We start from the raw sequence: 19,641 nt of genomic DNA, 5'->3' as shown, positions 1-19,641 counted from the left end.
AAAAGAGCATTTGAACACCACTACTTGAGTGAGAAAGAGAGAGAAAGACAAAGCTGAAGATAACCTCAAAGGAGAAAGGGAGGCCTCTGGAGAGGAGGCATTGCAGCATAGCACATTACATGTACATTATTTAGAAGCCCCAAAGTAGTTCATGAGGCATATAATTTGCAACCATTGATTAGAACACTTATAGAATCGTGGAATATAGGTGTTATTAAAAAACAAGTTGTCATTAATTGACTGTAGTGTTAGACCAGATGAAGACACTTCAGAAAGATTCTTGGAACTCTAGATACTTGATGTCTCATTTTAAATTTAACATCTCTAATCTGTGAGTGGTCATCATTCTATTTATTTAGCATGATTATGCCATGATGAGGTATTATAAAATTGTAGGCTGATAGAGTATATTCCTACAGGTTTTTTAGATCCAGTTTTATTAAAATTTCTACTATGTAGACTGATGATACTGTCATTTTTAAGTAAAGGGAAAACTATTCACCTCTCTCTGATTTTTTATGTTCATTTATTTTGGAGCAGGAATATAGGCCAGTCAAGAAAAACTATAATCCATTGATTCTTAGCTCCCTAAAACTTGACACTTTAGTATCCCTATAACAATATTGGTAATTTTTTTGGTTTTTAAGAAAAAGAGCTGTTCTTTCACACAGACAGCACAGTATTATAATGGGATTATTTTTAAAGCCCTTAGAAAGGTAAACTACAAAGTTGTGCATGAGTCAGCTGCATTGTAATAATAATACCTCCTAAGTTTATTCTAAGGATTAAGCAAGAAAATACCCACAAAGAGTCTGGCACAGAATCATCTGTGAGCAGATGTTGTTTCCCTTCTTTTCCTCTTGTAGGTAGCTTTTGATTTTTGCTTTGGGTAAAATTTCTTATTTTTAATCTTATGGAATATTTTACTAAAGACATAGTTATTTGTACTGGAGTGAAAATGCAATCTTCATAAAATAGATGGAGACTTAAGGGCATATAAGAAATATAGCATTTCATAAGCATGATCACTAGATCAGGCATGTGGGTATATAAACATAGCTATGAATATTTAAACACACACAATTAAAATGTTATTAAATGCCTGTTTTTCATTATCTTCTAATAAATACATTTATGCTTAGATAAAAATAAGTTGTGTACTTAAAATATGTAGACATAGTAATTTAATGGTTTACTTTGATTTGATAAAACTTTTAATCAACAACCTTATTCTTACTATATTTACATTAAGTGACAATTCTATAATGTGAAGATTGGTATTTGCATTTAAAAGATTAAGTTTTATGACATGTTAAATAATTCAGTTTCCAGCTACTAAATTTATGTTATTATTACATGGGTGAGACTACAGAGTAATGAGACTGATTTTCTTGTGGATCTTGAAAGGTAGCTCTGAAAGCAATTCCCAAAGAGGAGTCCCTGGAATGTTTTGACCAATGTCAGCGTCCTTAGAATAAATTTATAGACTCCCTAGGTGATGGCCTCACTCAAGATAAAAAACAAAGCAAGCAACAGCTACCAGGATTATTACTTTAAAGCTATACTTTTGGTTTTATTATGTTTTAAAAAGATACCCTGATTATTTTATGTTAAGAAAATTGAGGCTGGATGGAAAGTGTAGAAATGCTGTATTATAGCATTATGAAATATATTTTTCTCAGTTATATGTCGATTTATGCAGTAAAACAAAACAAAAACAGCAATATGCTAAACTCTTCTCAGATGAACTGAGTGGTGAGTATGAGTATTTTTTTCCTTCCCACCAATTTTGGGGACCTGGAGATTCCCAGAGAGTTTGTATTGCTGAATGATAATGGCTTTTGCACAGAGGCCTTGGAGACTTTTCATTATTTCCTTTGTCTCTCTCTTTCTTTAAGATTTTATTTATGTTTAGACAAAGGGGAAGGGAGGGAGAAAGAGAATGACACAAACATCAATGTGTGGTTGCCTCTCGTGCACCCCCTATTGGGGGCATGTGCCCTAGACTCTGAATCCAGCCCGCGACCCTTTGGTTCAAAGGCCAGCACTCAATCCACTGAGCCACACCAGCTAGTGACTGACCCTACCCTATTAAATGTGTGGGTCAGCTATGTTAAACTTAAATGTTAAGTATTTGTTGTGTGTTACCTAGTAAAAGCAAAGTTATATTAAATGACCAGTTTCAATAATGATAGCTAGTGTAGTGCTGTAGTGCCTCCTGTGGATATATTCTCCTATAGGTGCACTCACTCTGTAGTCTGAAGGATCAAGTCAGTCAGTCAGTACGGTCTTCCCATAGAACAGTGATGGGGGTGTGGGGTGGGGGCTGAAGAACAAATTTATAGATTTTTAAAGAAGTATTCCTGCTCCTGTTGCCTTTTATTGTGCTTTCCTTAGGGGAACAGTCTTTTGGTCACCAGAAACTTCATGAGTGAAATGATAAAAATGTTATTGCCAACAACTTTCTCTGTAAATGGCCCAAAGTCAATAATAGGAAACTATTTGTGGTATAGATAAATAAATGAATTTTAACATTTTGATAGAAATTTATTGCATAAAAACTGTTTACAAATGATTCACTAATGTTACCCAGCCAGAACTTACACAGAAAAGCTACACTCATATTTTTACAGCTAATCATCAGCAGAGTTTGTAACTGGTTGGCCAGCTGATAACATTTCTTTGGAAGCTTCACTATTCTTAAAAAAATATTTAGCCAGGATACCTACTGAAATGTAACATCTTATTGGATGTGGTGATAACCCAAAACAGAAGGTATTTCGTTAACTTCTGACCATTGATATATTAAAGGAAGACATTCAGTTTAGCAACATCAGTGATTTCAATTGATTCATCAATTGCCAGTATATAGCAGCCATCGTGTTTCACTTTGCTAACAAGCTGATATCCCACATCTGATGCCAACAGCTCTGGACTTTCAAACAAATGACATGTTTGATGAAGAAATCTTTTCAGAATCATTATGCACTTCAGCATTTGTCTTTTCTTCCAGCACAGCATCTGTGCATCTGTTCCATCAGGCATCTATTCCTTGATCATTTCTGAGCCTTCCATGGTTTTAAAGATTGATTTGAGGGTATATCAAAGATGTGAAATGAAGCTTCTTCTATTGAATGTTACATTATTGAACACTGAAACACAATGTTTATGTCCAAGGCACTAGATTTAATCTTGTGAATGAGACTGCCCGGAAGCGACTTTCTGAGAAGACATCATTGTGAAAGAAGTTGAGTACAGGAGGGAAAAGAAGCCCTAATTAGGGAAAACTATTAAGGACATCTTTTCTTTTGTCGTTTTTGCTATGGGTACTTAAAACTTCACACCATCTTCACAGTGTTGAAAAGCTTCCAAGCTTTAAGGCATTTCTCCGAACTGGTGAAATGAAAATTCACTGGTCGAACTGCTTAAAAATGGATGCAATTCATACTTTAGTGAGCCTCGTTTAACTGGATAATTTGCTTATATGCATAAAACTGAGAATGTCTTAATCTCCAGTTTGCATGTGTCTGGATTGCTTGCATCTGGCTCCATTAGATTCCCTGTAATTGCATATTGACTAATTGCATAATACAGCTATTTGAACACTGAATTTAGGCCCAAATGCTTCCATTAATGCTGTAATCACTTCAGATAAGTGAATGAATATTTGGAATATAGTACTTGAAAATCCGAACACAGGCCAATAAGCACTTCCCTATTTTAAAATAAAAACTATAAAATAAACTTTGAATTTATATTTAACCAGTATGGTTTTCTATTGGGCAAATATTAAATCAGAAAATCAACTGACAATTGATAAATATGAAATCTTGATACCCAATAAATATTTTATCAAATCTACACTTGCTTTTAAGTGTTTTAAACTGAGCATCTACATATAACATAAATGTTAATTAAGATTAAATTATTTTTTAAAAGCAATTGTGCATTTGTTTTTAATTTGCAATCATTTCTTTAAATGTGTGGCCTTTGGTATTTTTTGTTGGGGTGGAAGAGGATTGCTTCTATAGTCTACACAAATTAAAACTTATTTGGTACATATGTGGTGTTTAATAAAGAAGTCATGGCTTCTGTGTGCACATGTATACATTAATTTAGATTAAAAGTATGTGTTCACAGTAGTTTGGTGTGCAAAACTGAAATTCCTGGTAGAATCTTTAGATAAAATAGATGATAAAACTCATTTATGCAGTGCTATAAAAATATTATAATTTCTATGTTAACTGTAAATTGAGCATCTCAAATAGTTATGTTTGATTGTTAAATGAATTGTCTAGAATAAAGAAGTGGAGGACCTCACAGATCCTCAAGCTGAGCATTAACCTCAATCATATGTGGTGTGTCACAGGCTTTCACCCCTCTTAAATGGTTAAATTCAGGACACAATCTAAGGATCATTTTAGGAACTTTTCTACTTTAAACTCTGAATTATATTCCTTGGTTTCATTAGGGTAGCTATACCAAATTGAAGCCGAAACTTCAGCCTTTTCAAAAAACATTCAATATTAATGGCGAAGTTATTGTGTATATTTAAACTAGTTGATTCATTAAATTTACTGGATGTTCTGGCATTGTGCAGACAATTGTGTTTATAAGGACAAAATGAAGTGAGGAATTATACAGATAGCTGGATGTTTCAAAAAACCTGACTTTTGTACCTACCATGTCTCTGGCTTGGCACAATGTCCACCAATAAATGAGTGTTGAGTAACTCAAAGTTTGTTTATATAAATTATACTATGCAACTTAGCTGACAGTTTAGTTTTTGCTTATTTATATACTTCCACAGAATTATAGGGCAAGGAGGCTACCTGATGAATGGCTTGTGAGTTGCCAGTATCAATGTTTCTCAGACTCAGCTCAGATAAACCAAATCAAACTTATCTGGATGCCTTTTAAACAAGTGTTCCAGGTGAATCTGATACCAAAAGGTCGAGAAGCAATGATATATAGGAAAGTTTTAGAATTACTGTTTTACAGAGAATGTCAAAACTCTTTACTATCAATTTATCTATGTGTTCACCCATTTGATATACTGACTCTTTTAAGAGTCAGTATATCAAAATGGCCTGCTCAATTAATAAACTTCAAAATGACTTTTGTCTGAGACAATTTTTTTTTCCACTGTGGACAATTGTCTCAAATTCTCTCTCCTTCATTTTGCCAAAGCAGAACTGTCAACCATTCAGAAACACATAGATGTAACTCTGAGGACAAATTGGCATCTACAATCAGGGGGTAGAATCCTCAGCATGTGTTTGTTTGATTTAACATTTACCTTAAATGCAAAACCCAAGCCTTTTTGTATTTCTGATCATTTCCCGTTAATTATGCCAAAAGTCTTTCTCCATATTTCTGCAACTTTCTGTGTCAATGATCATGATATATTAAAAATGGTAATGATATAACTACTGTGCTGTCTTAAGAATTCTAGCACTTCCTGAATCATAAAATAATGCCCTAGCTTTGTCTATAATGAGTAAGAACAATTATTCTTTCATCTTCCCTGTACTTTTATTAGCCAGACATCACAATAGTTTTAGTTGGAAGAAAAAATCAACTCTAATGTTAACTATTAGCATTATAGGTGCTAAAAGATTGTTTTTTCATTATATTAAAGAAAATACCAAATGCATCTAGTAGAGATGTTTAGTTCTCTGCACTTTCTAAGTTACAGAATGCTTCTGCTGAGTCTTTTCATTACAGGTAGTTCCAACAAATAATAAGCTATGTTCCAAAATTTGCTTTTGAAGTTTTAGGTTATTTTAACTCACAATTTATCCTCTTTAGAATCAGTCCCTGGATTACCTCACAGAAAGTTTTAAAAAATTATTGTATTTAAACTTTAACTCACAATGTAGTCAGACAATGGAACCATAATAGTGCTTGGTGACTCAACTACAGATGCCAAATGCAGCCCTTGGCTCTTCTTCCCCAGCTGCTTAGACAGAATGGGGGCAGCAATGGTGGAGGTAGGAAAAGAGGACAGCACTCTAGTCTTCTGTATCATCCTCCTTGTGGTTAGAGTAGGCCTGAGAAGAGTTCTAGAACAGGAGTGTGCATTGAACTGGGTTTCTGATGTAGGATCCAGGCTTTAACTGATGGTAAGGAATGGAGAATGGGAATAAATTGGCATGTGTGTTGGAATTTGCAAGGCAGGGGGCTTTGTAAGGCAACATCTTCCTTCTTTTGAGAACCACATCCCCTACCCTCTCTTTTTCCTATTCTGCTTTGAAAAGCTCTCCTTTATCTTGGTTAAAAGCTTTGGTTTCCAGTCAGATAAAAAGTAAACTCACTGAATCTACCTAAATGAGAGTATAATGAAGGAGTGAAAGAAAAGCATTTTAGCAGTAATTGATTATTTTTTCACTCCAAAAAGGGAACTGTACCCTTGATTTAATTTTTATATTTTTGTTTTGGCAGTAACCAATTATTTCTCATTCCAAAAAGAAAAAAAAAACATGCTCAACTTTGTGTGTGCATTTTTGTCCCATATGTTTTCAAAACATGAACATTTCCTCAAAAGAGTACATTAATTCATATCAAGTCTATTCTATCATGCGGACAAACTACAATGATGTTTAAATAAATAGTGTTTGCAGGAAAAATTTACAAAATTAGAGAGAAAGTACTATTTTTGTCTGTGGCTTCTGGATTTTTTTAGCTCTGTTTTTCTAGGTTACAATTCCCTGAAAGTTTTAAGTTCTCTAAAATCAGTTCATCTAATAAAAAAGCTCAACCTGTAAAAGTTTTAGTTGTATGTTTCCTAATTTTAGGCTTATTTTGTAAATATTCCAATTTCTTATGTTTTCAGTATTGTTTTTTGTGGTTTTCAATGTCACATTTTCTGCTAAAGGTGTCAGAACAATTTTTAATGAGACAAATAATGAAATAAATATAATAAATTTGTAATAATTTGCAATAAATGTGTCTCATTTAACTCCAACCTGATGTTAAAGAGAACCCAGGTATGACAAACCAGGGTATTTCTAACAGCTTTGGAACTCATCGCTAAATTCCTACATATTAAGAAATGTAATTGAAAGGCCACCCTTACAGGCTGCTCTTATGAAATGTCTTATTCTTTCTTGTCCCTGGGATTCTGGAGAGGATTAGGGAGGTAGCTGCTTGTTAATGTATACTCAGTAAATGGCCCCCTTCTTAGTGGTGCTGCCTCCAAGTAGTTTTCATTGGCAGTTTGTGAACTTTCTTGGATTTTTAAAGACTCTCCTTATTGTTCCATAAAATGCAATTTCCTTTGTCTTTTCAGTTCCATTTCTGTTCTTAGAATAGGGCTTAAAAGTAAGATAAAAGGCCTGATACTTTCCATCATAAAAAGTTGTAATGACAGGTCTCACTAATTAAAGTGTAACAATAGAAAAAAAAGTGTAACAATGGGAAGATTAGCCTTTCAGTTAGCTTTGTGTTGAATCAAAACAGTATTTTCAAAAGTCGTAACTCAGAACATATTGGAGCACAACATCTTTAAAATATATACATTCACACATGGATTTTATTATAGTATGCACACCAAAGAGTGGCATGGACAGTAGGGCTTTCATAATGCAGTAAATAGGAGAACTTCCTATTTAGGTATAAATTTTTGTGGTAGTAACCAGTCTACTACTAAAGTAAGAAAAACCATCCGGAGAGTTGGAGGGGTATACTGTGGAACCAGGCTCTATGCTAATTTTGTAAGATGAGGTTTCCTCTGACTTCCTTGGTATCAGAGAAGTTTAGCATATGTTCTTTTAACTGTGTGTGCTTCCTTCCCTCAATGAACAAGCATATCTTCAACCCTGCCTTAATAAAGGAATATTCCTTTCTTGTGGCTTCAGTACCACCATAACATGCCTAACACATTATTGGAACATTAGTAATCCCAAATATTTGAAGCTATGGAAAAGTATTCAATGTGTAAAACATGGTACACAATGGCTATTTTTGTCATTGTGCATCATAAGATAACATTGTTCTGAGTAGTATCTAACCATGTACTTTTCTGGAGATATAAAAATAATTAGAAGAGACCTAGAAAAATCCAATGAAGAAGTGCTAATAGGAAAGGTGAGAGAGTAAACAGGAGATAAAGTATGAGTATGATATGAGTATGTTTACATCAGGCTTCAAAAAAAGTGTAATTTAGGCTTTAAAATATTTTTAAAATTAGTAATTAGGTCTTCATTAACAAAGAAATAAATGTAATTCTTTTTGTTTAAACTTTTAGGTTTGGTCCAAGATCCTAACTTTAATACAAGTTAAATATTGCTTGTTTTCTATAATATGCTGTTTTAAAAAGAGGTCCCTGATGGCCCAGTTGGTGTAGCTCAGTGGATTGACGGTGGGCCTGCGAACCAAAAGGTCACTGGTTTGATTCCCAGTCAGGGCACATGCCTGGGTTTCCAGCCAGGTCCCCAGTAGGGGGCATGTGAGAAGCAAGCACACATTAATGTTTCTTTCCCTCTCTTTCTCCCTCCTTTCCCTTCTCTCTAAAAATAAATAAATTAAATCTTTAAAAAAATAAAGAGGTCACTGATTCACACTTTGTCACCATTAATTTCAGTGTATTTGAGACATTACTCAAGCTGAAGTGTCTGAATCAGGCAGAAACATTGGGTATGTTTTACTATATTTCAGCCCCAAAGATTTAATATTGTGACTTTGTTCCAATTTGGAATGATCACAATTCTAATTTTTAAATGTTTGTGTTCCTTAGAAAAATTGAAACATTTAACAGAAATGCCCTGTCCTATGTAAGGTGACTGTAGCTCAGTCACATGGGGGAAAGGAGACAAGAATGGCAACAGACAAGAGAAAAGGGTTGTCAAGTAAAACTAGGCTTATTTTGCATAATATTGAGAGATTACCTTTTCTTCTTTAACTATCAAAATTGACTTAGGAGGATTGTATTGACATTCTTTCTTTATTTAAAAAGTATTTCATTGTTTATGCTATCACAGTTGTCCCAATTTTTCCCTCGTTCCCTTACACCCAGCCCATCCCCCACATCCATAGTCAATCCCCACACTTGACTTTCTTTCTTAATGATTTTGTAATCATCCCCTCTTTCTTGCACATTTACCTTCTTTCTTCAAGCTGTAATTACCCTTTATCCTGGACTATTTATTGTCTTTCCTTACTAACTGGTTTTCCCCCTTCAGGCTCTCACCAGTCTCATTTTACACCTTACTGTCAGATTAATGTTCCTAATACCAAACACTGATCTTGTCATTTCTGTGATCAAGAACCTTCAATACCATCCCACTGCTTATCAAATTAAGTACAAATTTCCTATCTTGATACATAAGGCCCTCCTAACTTAGGCCTGGCCTTATTTTATCATATACTTTCCCCACACATCATCTGGTCCAGTCAAAATAGACTCCTTGGAAAGTAGTTTAAAATAATATCTAGAAGTGTTCTGGCCTCATTAATCAGTTGGTTAGAGCATCATCCCAATATACCATGATTGTGGGCTTGATTGCAGGTCAGGGCACATACCAATGAATGAATCAATCCATGAATCCATAAATAAGTGGAACAACAAATCAATGTTTCTCTCTCTCTAAAAATCAATAAATTGAAAATTAAAAATAACTTGGTGCTTTTGTGTAACCCAGCTGTGTGACCCCAGGATATCTGCTTACCTTTCTAATCTCAGTTTCCTCATCGATGTAATGAGGATAATGCCAACATCTGCCATATAGGGTTGTTGTGAGGACTGAACACATGATATAAACTTCATAGACATTTTTGGGAGCAGCCAGTTATTTTCAATTATTTCTATCAACCACTCAATGGTTACTTGTTGTGTGACAAGCACAGATAAGTCCTGGGGAGGAATACAGAACTGGCTTTCAGATGATCTAAAGAAGCCTGGGGAGATGCCCACATGGACATTCTTTAAGCAGCTAATGATCAAATGGGGGTGGTAGTGGTGACAGATATTTATACCCAAAGTTAAATTATAAAAGAACTCAAAAGTTTAGGGCAATATTACAAGAATAGTCTCAAGTTTTGAAATTATGTGTGAAAAATTGCCAGATGAACATGATAAATTTCTGTGATTCAGTGAAAGGCAATATCCTGGTGGTCCAGTGTGGTCAGGGAAGGCTTCCTGGAAGAAGAGGGATTTGAGCTGAATAGGTATTAGATAGGAGGAAAAGTGTGAAGGGGCTGGAAGGAACATACTTCAAGGGTAGCATGTTCTGGCTTTGTTTGGGGGAGCTCCACCTCAGTGAACTCCTTTTGTTATAAAAGCCTTCAGTCTTTGTTCAGGAGGGACCTTATTTCAGAGTGAGATGCTAATCAATCTGTTTGGTGATGTAAATTGAGTTTCAACAAACTATTCTCCAATAGAGTTAGAGAATTTCTGTTTTTCTAAAGATGGATTAAGCTTGGATTCCCCCCTCACCCAGATGGATATGGCTTTTGCTCTGGGATCCTACCCCCACATGTACACAAAAGATTTGGAAGTGAAAGCAAGAGTGGTGTTGCAGGTTTGATTTTTCCTTAACCTTAATAAATTGGAAGAAAGCTGTGATGAGCAACTGAGTTACACCTGGCTTAGTGCTAGCTAGGTTATATGAAAGATGACCTTACTTGGTATTATTTCAGACTAAATATGCCAGCCTTTGGGAAATGGAGTGTATAGTCTTGATTATTTGTCAGGGTTATGGTACCTGGAGATGAGGAGTGGGGCTTCCCCAGGAGTACATGGAGAATATCAGTGTCAGCCACTATGGGATAGGAAAGTGGACCAATGATCTTAGATGGCAAGACAGGAGTTTCTCCTTTTGCTGGAGCCAATGGGAACTGGGGCTGGAATCCTACACGTGGGAATTCCTAGAGATTTCTATTGGTGTGGATTTTGAGCTGCCACCTGCTTTGAGGATACTTCCAGAAGGTGGGCTGGAAATTAAATGTGGATTGTAAAATATAAGCTAGTAGTTGTAAGTTACAACCTCAGTTGTCTCTATGCCACCCTGCATACATTCTGTAATGTAAAGTTCTGTTAAATATTACAGCCTGTATTAGAGGAATTAGGGAGAGCAAAGTCCTCATCTAGAGGTAGGAGGTGATCTGAAATAGGGTCTGTCAAAGTTCTTACTGCCAGAGATTCTGACTCAGTAAGTCTGAGATAGGGTTTTTTAATCTGTAGTTTTAGCAAATTCAGGTGGTTCTGATGCACAGTCAGGTTTGGGATCCACTTCTCTAGGCTGAAAATATTACCACCATTCCTTAGTGGGTTTTTATATAGTCTTTATTATATTTTTCCATTACCATATGAAATGTTAGAATGCTTTTAACCTGAAGAGAAGTTATGAAAGTCATATTCAGGATAAAGAGAGTTTCCTATGTTAGACTTTAAATCATTTTGATATTTTACAAGAATATGTTCATGCTGTAATAAAAATATAGTAAAGATGAAAGAAAATATAGTTGATAAATTTTGTTCTGGTCCCTCTCTCACAGATCTGCCAGAAACACATGAGGGGTGGATGGGAGAGGAGCAAGGCTAGAACAGTGCAAACTGTCATACAAATCTCAAGTGCTTGTTAGTGATAAGCATTATTTTTATAATCAGAAAAGGATATGAAAGTGGTATTTTTAAAAAATACAACCAAAAAAAGAAAAGTTATGAGAAAATATATTTTTGTAAGCCCTGGCTGGCATAGCTTAGTGGATTGAGCGTGGGCTGTGAACCAGTGTCGCAGGTTCGATTCCCAGTCAGGGTACATGCCTGGGTTACAGGCCATGACCCCCAGCAACCGCACATTGATGTTTCTCTCTCTCTCTCTCTCTCTCTCTCTCTCTCTCTCTCTCTCCCCCCCTCCATTCCCTCTCTAAAAATAAAATGAATAAAATCTTTAAAAAAAAGAAAATATATTTTTGTAAATCTCATTACTCTATAGAGGATGAGGATCCTTTTGTCATGCAAATAATCACTCCCTGTTTCTCCTGTGTATAGCTACAAAACTATTTATGGTGTTATCCTTGAATGAGACCCATATTAACAGAGAATGCCCTAGGAATTCCAAAAATGTTTATATAAATATAATTTGAGAAAGTTTGACACCTACTACACAAAGTTTGGCAACTTCTAATGTTATATCCACCACTAAAGTATGCATTTCAGACAATCAGGTTTTTTCCTTACATACACCACATCTTATCAATGACTAGATGTCACAAGAAGTAACTAACCTATTTTATATGATTTGAAAGTGTTTCTTTTACTAAGACTATTGAAGAATATGCAGAGTTACCTTCTGCCTTTTATAAAGTCAGAGTTTTTCTATCTTTCAGGTATTTTAAAAAGAAACCCCAGTTAGATTTCCCTGCATTTGAATCTTTACTGTGAGCCTTTCATACCACCAGGTTTACTTGACCTTGGGTCTAATGGATAGAAAGCCCAAGTGGGAAAACTTCTTTCCCAGAGCTGTAACTTCAAAGCCTCAGGGAACCACTTGAGTGGTAATATTGTTAAGCACTAAGAAACAAACACTCCTAAACTATCTTCTGACCATCCTTCCAATGCACTTTTGCATGAAGAACATTTTTCCATTTATTCCTAGCTGAACTTCTCTGTGCAACTTCAGGTTAAGAAAGCATTTCTTTGATTGTTTTACTTCCCCAATTCCCTCCTTGTGAGAATTGCATTAGGGACCCCAATTCTCCCCTTGTGAGAATTGTATTGGGGAGCTCTTTTTTGCCTAGCAGATGGATACAAAGAAACTTTGAGGTGTGAGCTGACCTCTCTTGAAATTTGAGATCAACTTCTACTTGAATTTGAACTTTGAAGACCTAGAGATAGGAAGTTTCCATATAAGGATCAAAACACATCAGAGTAGGACAAATTGATTTGGGCTGGCAACCCTAGCAGGTAGAATTGCTTTGCTCAACAGCTCAGAACCGTGTATCCTGATCACTGAAAACCACCTCACAAATGTCTGCTTATGAATCCCAATGGTGACTGGAGACAGCCTGAGGATAAATCAGTGCAACCTATCTCCACCACTGGAAAAACAAATCAAAGCATGTCATAGTAAATATCATCCTTCATTCAACAGTAATGTCTGTGAGAGACTGTTAGTTCACAGCAGTGTGGCAAGCACAAAGAAATATAACTATAGTGGTGTCTGCAGGAGGCTGGTGCCTAGTGAACACAGTGGTGCCCAGTGGGGGACACTGGTGCCTGGCAGGGGTTGAGAGCAGGAAATGAGGAAAGAAATGGTGTATGCTACATGGTAGTGGACCTTGACGGCTGACAGGAGCTTGATCATAAACAAAGGTGAGATGCTGCTAGTCCCAGAACCGCTTGAAGGGCCCTTTGCTGGAGGGCACATTCCCACATAAGCAGTATAGATTTTCGTGACCCTATTGTACTTACAGGCTGGCAAAGCCTGAGGAAATTCAGGTTATGTAATCTATTAATTAGTGTAACAGACATGGTATCCACTTTTGAGGAGATTCTACACACATCTTAGAGGTTTACTTACATAGCAATAAAAGAAAGATTATAAAAAGTGACAACTGAGGAGTTTGGTGAGGAAGATTTCGCTGAGGCCCATAAAAGTAAGTGGGTTCTCATAGTGCTGCAAGTGGGTACTAAATAATAAGTGGTATTCAGAGAGCTGGAAAGGAAGAAAGGGCCTTCCAGATAGGGAACCTCCTGACCAGATAAGTTGAACCCATCACCATGTGGGGTCCTCTGAGTAATGCCTGGAACTGTAGACTGGACCAGGCTGCAGGAGGGTACCCAATTGCCCAGTTTTCCTTTGGAGTTGGAAGGTGTATCAATGGAAAGCACTGAAGGCTTTGGACTGGCACACTGCTGTATGTTAGGTAGACCCTCTATAGGACAGAGGAAGGGTTTGTGGGCTGGAAAGAGAAATTATAGGCTGGGAGATTTGCTAGGAGTTAACTACAATAATTGAGGATTGAAGTGTTAAAGGCCTGGAAGACCAGATAGAGAAAGTGGAAATGAAAAGAAAGGAAAAGAAAACCAAGAGAGTTGGTGAGATAGAATTGATAAGACTAACCAAAATTGACAGACTGGGAACTGACTCCCAAGAAAGAGGTCAGTCAGAGAGAATGGAGATTTAAGCCTGACCAATTGGGAGACAGATTGATAGAAAAAGGGAGGGGCTACTTGACATTAGAACTACATATTTTTAAAATTAAACAACTTGATTTAATTAATATCTACAAGTCACTAAACCCAACTATATACATATTCTTTTCAAGTGCATATGGAACATTTATCAAATGTACCAAGCTATTAATAAATCTCAGTATATTTGAAAGGACTGAAATCCTAATAAACATTTATCTGAATGTTTTTAATAAGTTTAACAACACATCTGCTTGTCAGACTACTAAATATAGCCCCATCTTCCCTTCCACCTGCCTTCCCTCCCTCCCAACACCACAACTCCAGCCTTGCTTAAATTTCTACAATTTTTAAACAAATGCTGGTGATTTTATTTTCAACACAAATGGGAGCATGACATATATATTGTCCTACAACTCATTGATTAACAATATATCATGGATATCTTTCAGTGTTATTGCACATAGATTTTTTCTCAATCTTTCTAATAGCTATGTTGCAGTCCATTATATGGTTGTACCATTGTTTATTTTACCAATACTCCATTGGTACACATTTATATTGTTTCCAAATATATATTCTTATAACCAATGCTTCCATTAACATGTTCATATACTTGGGCAAATGTCAAGGACAAATTCCTAGAAGAGAAATTGCTGGGTCAAAGGAAATACACAATTTAATATCATTTGATACATATTGCAAAATTGCTTTCCAGAATATTAATCTGATTTAATTCTTCCACTAACAGGTTAATCAGGACCTCTTTGTGGATGTCTGTGGCAATTTGTCAACCTGCTTTTCCTACAACTACAATAAATAATAGCTTTCCCCATTGGAAGGGATTATATTAGTCAACAGAATTCTAATGAATGAAGGGTTTCTTAATTAAAATAACCAGAAAGTCATTACTTGTAAATATATAAACAAGTTGATTATAGCAAGAGGTTGAATACTTCTAATAAGCATGTGTGGATATTAAATTAACCATGGTTCACAAACCATCCATGGATGCATGGTTGATTGGAAATAACTACTTCACAGTGTTTATCCAATTCCTCTTTGCTAACTGCCACATGATATTCCTGTTTGTTTGATTTTATGGTTTGAAATAGCTCATGACACTCCCAAACACATATATATGTTAAGTAAAAGTATGTTTTTAGTGTATATTTAAGAAATTGAAATACCCAATGGAGGATTAGGAAACTAGTTTATTTATTATTTTTTAATTCAACTGAAATTAGTTCACTGTGTACAATATACTAAGAAAGTACTTATTAATTGCTTTAGAGGATATGTAGATAAGTAAAACCTGGTTTTGTCCTCAAAATGCTGATAGGGAACAGACAGGGGCATAGGATGAATATAAAAATAAATAGAAAAATGACTATACAGGCAAGGCAAAATAAGAAAGGTGCTTAAAGAGAAGCACAAGGAAACTACTATGAAAATTCAAAAGACAACAAATGCATTTTGTTAAGGGGGCAATAGAAAAATAGGTGATATTGGGGAGATGCATTAAAGAGAAGCTTTAAAAAATTGTTAGGAATTTTTCTGCTAAGACGGTCACTTTTGGAACCTCAAGGCCACCATGCTATGGGAATCCAAAGCTACAGAGGCAGTCCATGTATAGCCACTTCTGTCAACAGCACAGTTGAGTGGAATTTTCTAGTCCACCCAGCCCAGGTGCCAGATGTGAGTGAATTTTCCAGTGGGGTAATTTCTAGTGAGTGAAGATAACTTCTGGCCATTCCCAGCCCCTAGCCATTGAATCACCCAAGCTATTTAAATCTTCTCAGCTAAGTTCTCTGCCACTATAGAGCAGAGATAAGTCATGCCTGCTGTGCCCTAGTTACATTTCTGCCTCATAGAATTCATGAATATGAAAAATGGTTGTTACAGACACACAGAAACACACAGAGACACATGGATAGGATTCCACAGGTAAGCTGGATGTGGTGAGTATTTCCAGCAAAGGAAATCATATGAGCAGAGTCCCTGAGATGAGAGACCATGACTGTTTACAGAAAAAAGAACAGTCCAGGTAGGTTGCCATCAAGAGTTTAAAGAGGGAATAGGAGGAGATCAGAGGAGGTCTGAAAATGGAGAAGGTCAAATGGTAAGCAAATGTACCCTTTTTGGTAGGCAAGAGCTATCCAGCAAAAGCTGAGCATCAGGCTGTTGCTTTTTGAGCTATGAAGAGAAACATTAACAAATTCTGCACAAAAATTAAATTTCATATTATTTTCTTCTTGCAACTCATCTTTTAAATTAATAAAAATGTTCAACCTGCCTTGATTGGTATGACTGAGCACTGGCCTGTCAACCAAAGGGTCACTGGTTGGATTCCCATTCAGGGCATATGCCTGGGTTGCAGTCCAGGTCCCCAGTAGGGCATGCAAGAAGCAACCACCCACTGATCTTTCTCTCCCTCTCTTTCTCCCTCCCTTCCACTCTGTCTAAAATAAATAAATAAAATCTTTTAAAAGATGTTCAACCTGATATTCATTCAACATATAAATGTTGAATGTTTCCACAAACGTAAAATTACTAAATATACTTAAATTACATATTAAGTTTAGATAAGCCATTTGTTTCTTATCTTTAATGTTAACTTGTGTGATGTTTACCATTAAAATGGTTTTCTGTCTTCTACTCACTTTTGTGGAGGAAAAAAGAGTCACACCATCAGGACTGTGAGTAGGTTCTTTCCATGACACAAGTGAAATCCTTGTTAGTAAAGATAAAAATACTATTGTATAAAAAGGAAAGATTTATTTTTTAGTTTATTTTTAAGTAGAGTCAGATTTTTCACTATTGGGACTAAAACATACAATATGACTAAATTTCAAAAGAGGCTATGTGGAAGTACTTTGGAAAGTATAAAAGCAATACTCAAATGCAAATTATTTCTATTGCTGAGTTGTATTCTTTTTTAAGTGTTGAATAAATTGTTTGCTTAGCTGAATATTCTCATTTTATTTTTATTGAACTTAATGGGGTGACATCAATTCATAAAACCATACAGGTTTCAAGTGTACAATTAAATTTATTGGGGTGACATTGGTTAATAAGATTATATAAATTTCAAATGTATAATTCTATGAGACATCTCCTGTATATTTTATTGTATGCCCACCACTCAAAGTCAGATCTTTCATCACCATATATTTGACACTCTTTACCCATTACCCTTTATTACCTCACCCCCTTATGAGCTTTTGTTTGTTTTTCTTGCTTGTTTATTTGCTGCTTTCAGTTTTATACCCCACATATAAGTGAAATCATATAGTTATTAATTTTTTCTGTCTGAATTATTTGGCTTAGGATGCTATTCCCAAGATCCATACATGTTGTCAAAAATGATAGTATTTCATCTTTTTTATCGCTGGGTAGTATTCCTTTGTATATGGGACCACATCTTCTTTATCTAATCATTTATCGAAGTACACTTTGGTTTCCATATCTTGGCTACTGTGAATAAATCTGCAGTGAATATAGGGGTACATATATCTTTGCAAATAAATGTTTTCAAATTTTTATTTTTATTTAAAAAATTTATTTACTTTGTTTTCAGAGAGAGGGGAAGGGCAGGAGAAACAAAGGGAGAGAAACATCAAATGGTTGCCTCTCACATGCCCCTAACCAGGGACCCAGCCCGCAACCCAGGCATGTGCAGTGACCGGGAATAGAACCAGTGACCTTTCAGTTCACAAGCTGGCCCTCAGTCCACTGAGCCATACCAGCCAGGACTCAAATTTTTTTGAGTAGATACCCAGAAGAGGGTTTGCTGGGTCATATGTTAACTCTCTTTTTAACTTTTTGAGGAGTCTCCATAGTGTTTTCCACAGTGGCTGTATCAGTTTACATTCCCACCAGCAGCCATCCAAACCCTCTCAAAAACTTGTTACTACTTGTCTTGCTGATAATAGTTATTCTAACAGGTGTGAGGTAGTATCTCATTGTAGTTTTGATTTGCATTTCCCCAATAGCTAGTGAAGTTAAGCATCTGTTCATGTATCTGTTGGCCATTTGTATGTTCCTTACTGAGTTGTATTACTGAAGCATAGAGATCAACATCATATTGCCTATATTCCTTCTTTAGATGATTTTAACTTTGTGCCTTGCTAAAAAGAATATTGCCTCAAAATAAAAACAAACATACAGCCCTGGCTGGTGTGGCTCACTGGAGTGAGTGCTGGACTGCAAACTCAAGGGTCACCAATTCAATTCCCAGTCAGGGCACATGCCTGGGTTGTGGGCCAGGTCCCTAGTTGGAGGCATGTGAGAGGTAACCCATCTATGTTTCTCTTGCACATAGTTTCTCTCCCTCTCTTTCTCCTTTCCCCCTCTCTAAAAATGAATAAATGAAATATTTTAAAATATTTGAAATTTGTCCCAGAACAATAAAATTTCTTAAATTTCAAAACAACTGCTGTTTATTAAGCATTTACTATTTATTTTTAAAGAATATTCTATTTATTTATTTTTAGAGAGGGGAAAGGAGGGAGAAAGAGAGAAACATCAATGTATGGTTGGCTGTCGCTGCCCCCTACTGGGGACCTGGCCTGCAACCCAGGCATGTGCCCTAGACTGGGAATCAAACCTGCGACCCTTTGGTTCACAGGCCGGCACTCAATCCATTGAGCCACATCAGCCAGGGCAGCATTTACTATTTCTATGCATCAAGTATTGTGCCAAGTACTTTATGCAATATCTCATTTAAAACTTACAGCAACCCCAGAAGTTAAGTACTATTAAGAGGAAACTAAGATAAAGGTAATTTAAATAATATTTTTAAGGTCACCCAATTAGTAAATAGAATTAAAATAAAATGCAGTCAAAACAAAGGTGTCCTAAACCCCAGGTACTGTTAATTAAAAGGTATTTTAATGACTTTTGAATTAATGACTTTGAATTACTTAAAATAAACAAACAAAATAGAAACAGACTAATAGATGCAGCAAACAGACTGACAGCTGTCAGAGTGGTGGGGTGTTGCAAGGCTGGATGAAAAAGGTGAAGGGATTAAGATAAAAAAAAACTCATAGACACAGACTACAGTATTGTGATTACCAGAGGGAAAGGAGGATGAGGAGAGGTGGGAGAAGGTAAAGTGGGGATAAAGGAGACTTGACTTTGGGTGATGTACACACAATATAATATACTATACAGATGATGTATTATAGTCTTGTACCTCTGAAGCCTGTATAGTTTTATTAACCAATGTCACCCCAATAAATGCAATATAAAAATAAGAGCTTCTGACTGTGAGAAGGAACTTTAAAAGTCATCTAAAATAACTTTAAAAATCTTTGAAGACTTCTCAGTAAGTTTTTTTTTACTTTTTAAAAAGATTTATTTATTTATTTTTAAAGGGGGGAAGGGAGGGAAAGAGAGAGAGAGAGAAACAGCAATGTGTGGTTGCCTTTCACATGGTCCCCACTGGGGACCTGGCTTGCAACCCAGGCATGTGCCCTGACTGGGAATTGAACCCTTTG

Source organism: Phyllostomus hastatus, unplaced genomic scaffold (assembly GCF_019186645.2).
Source record: "Phyllostomus hastatus isolate PE091 unplaced genomic scaffold, TTU_PhHast_1.1 phas_contig_30, whole genome shotgun sequence".
Lineage (NCBI taxonomy): Eukaryota > Metazoa > Chordata > Mammalia > Chiroptera > Phyllostomidae > Phyllostomus > Phyllostomus hastatus.
Note: the sequence above shows the minus strand (reverse complement) of the source record.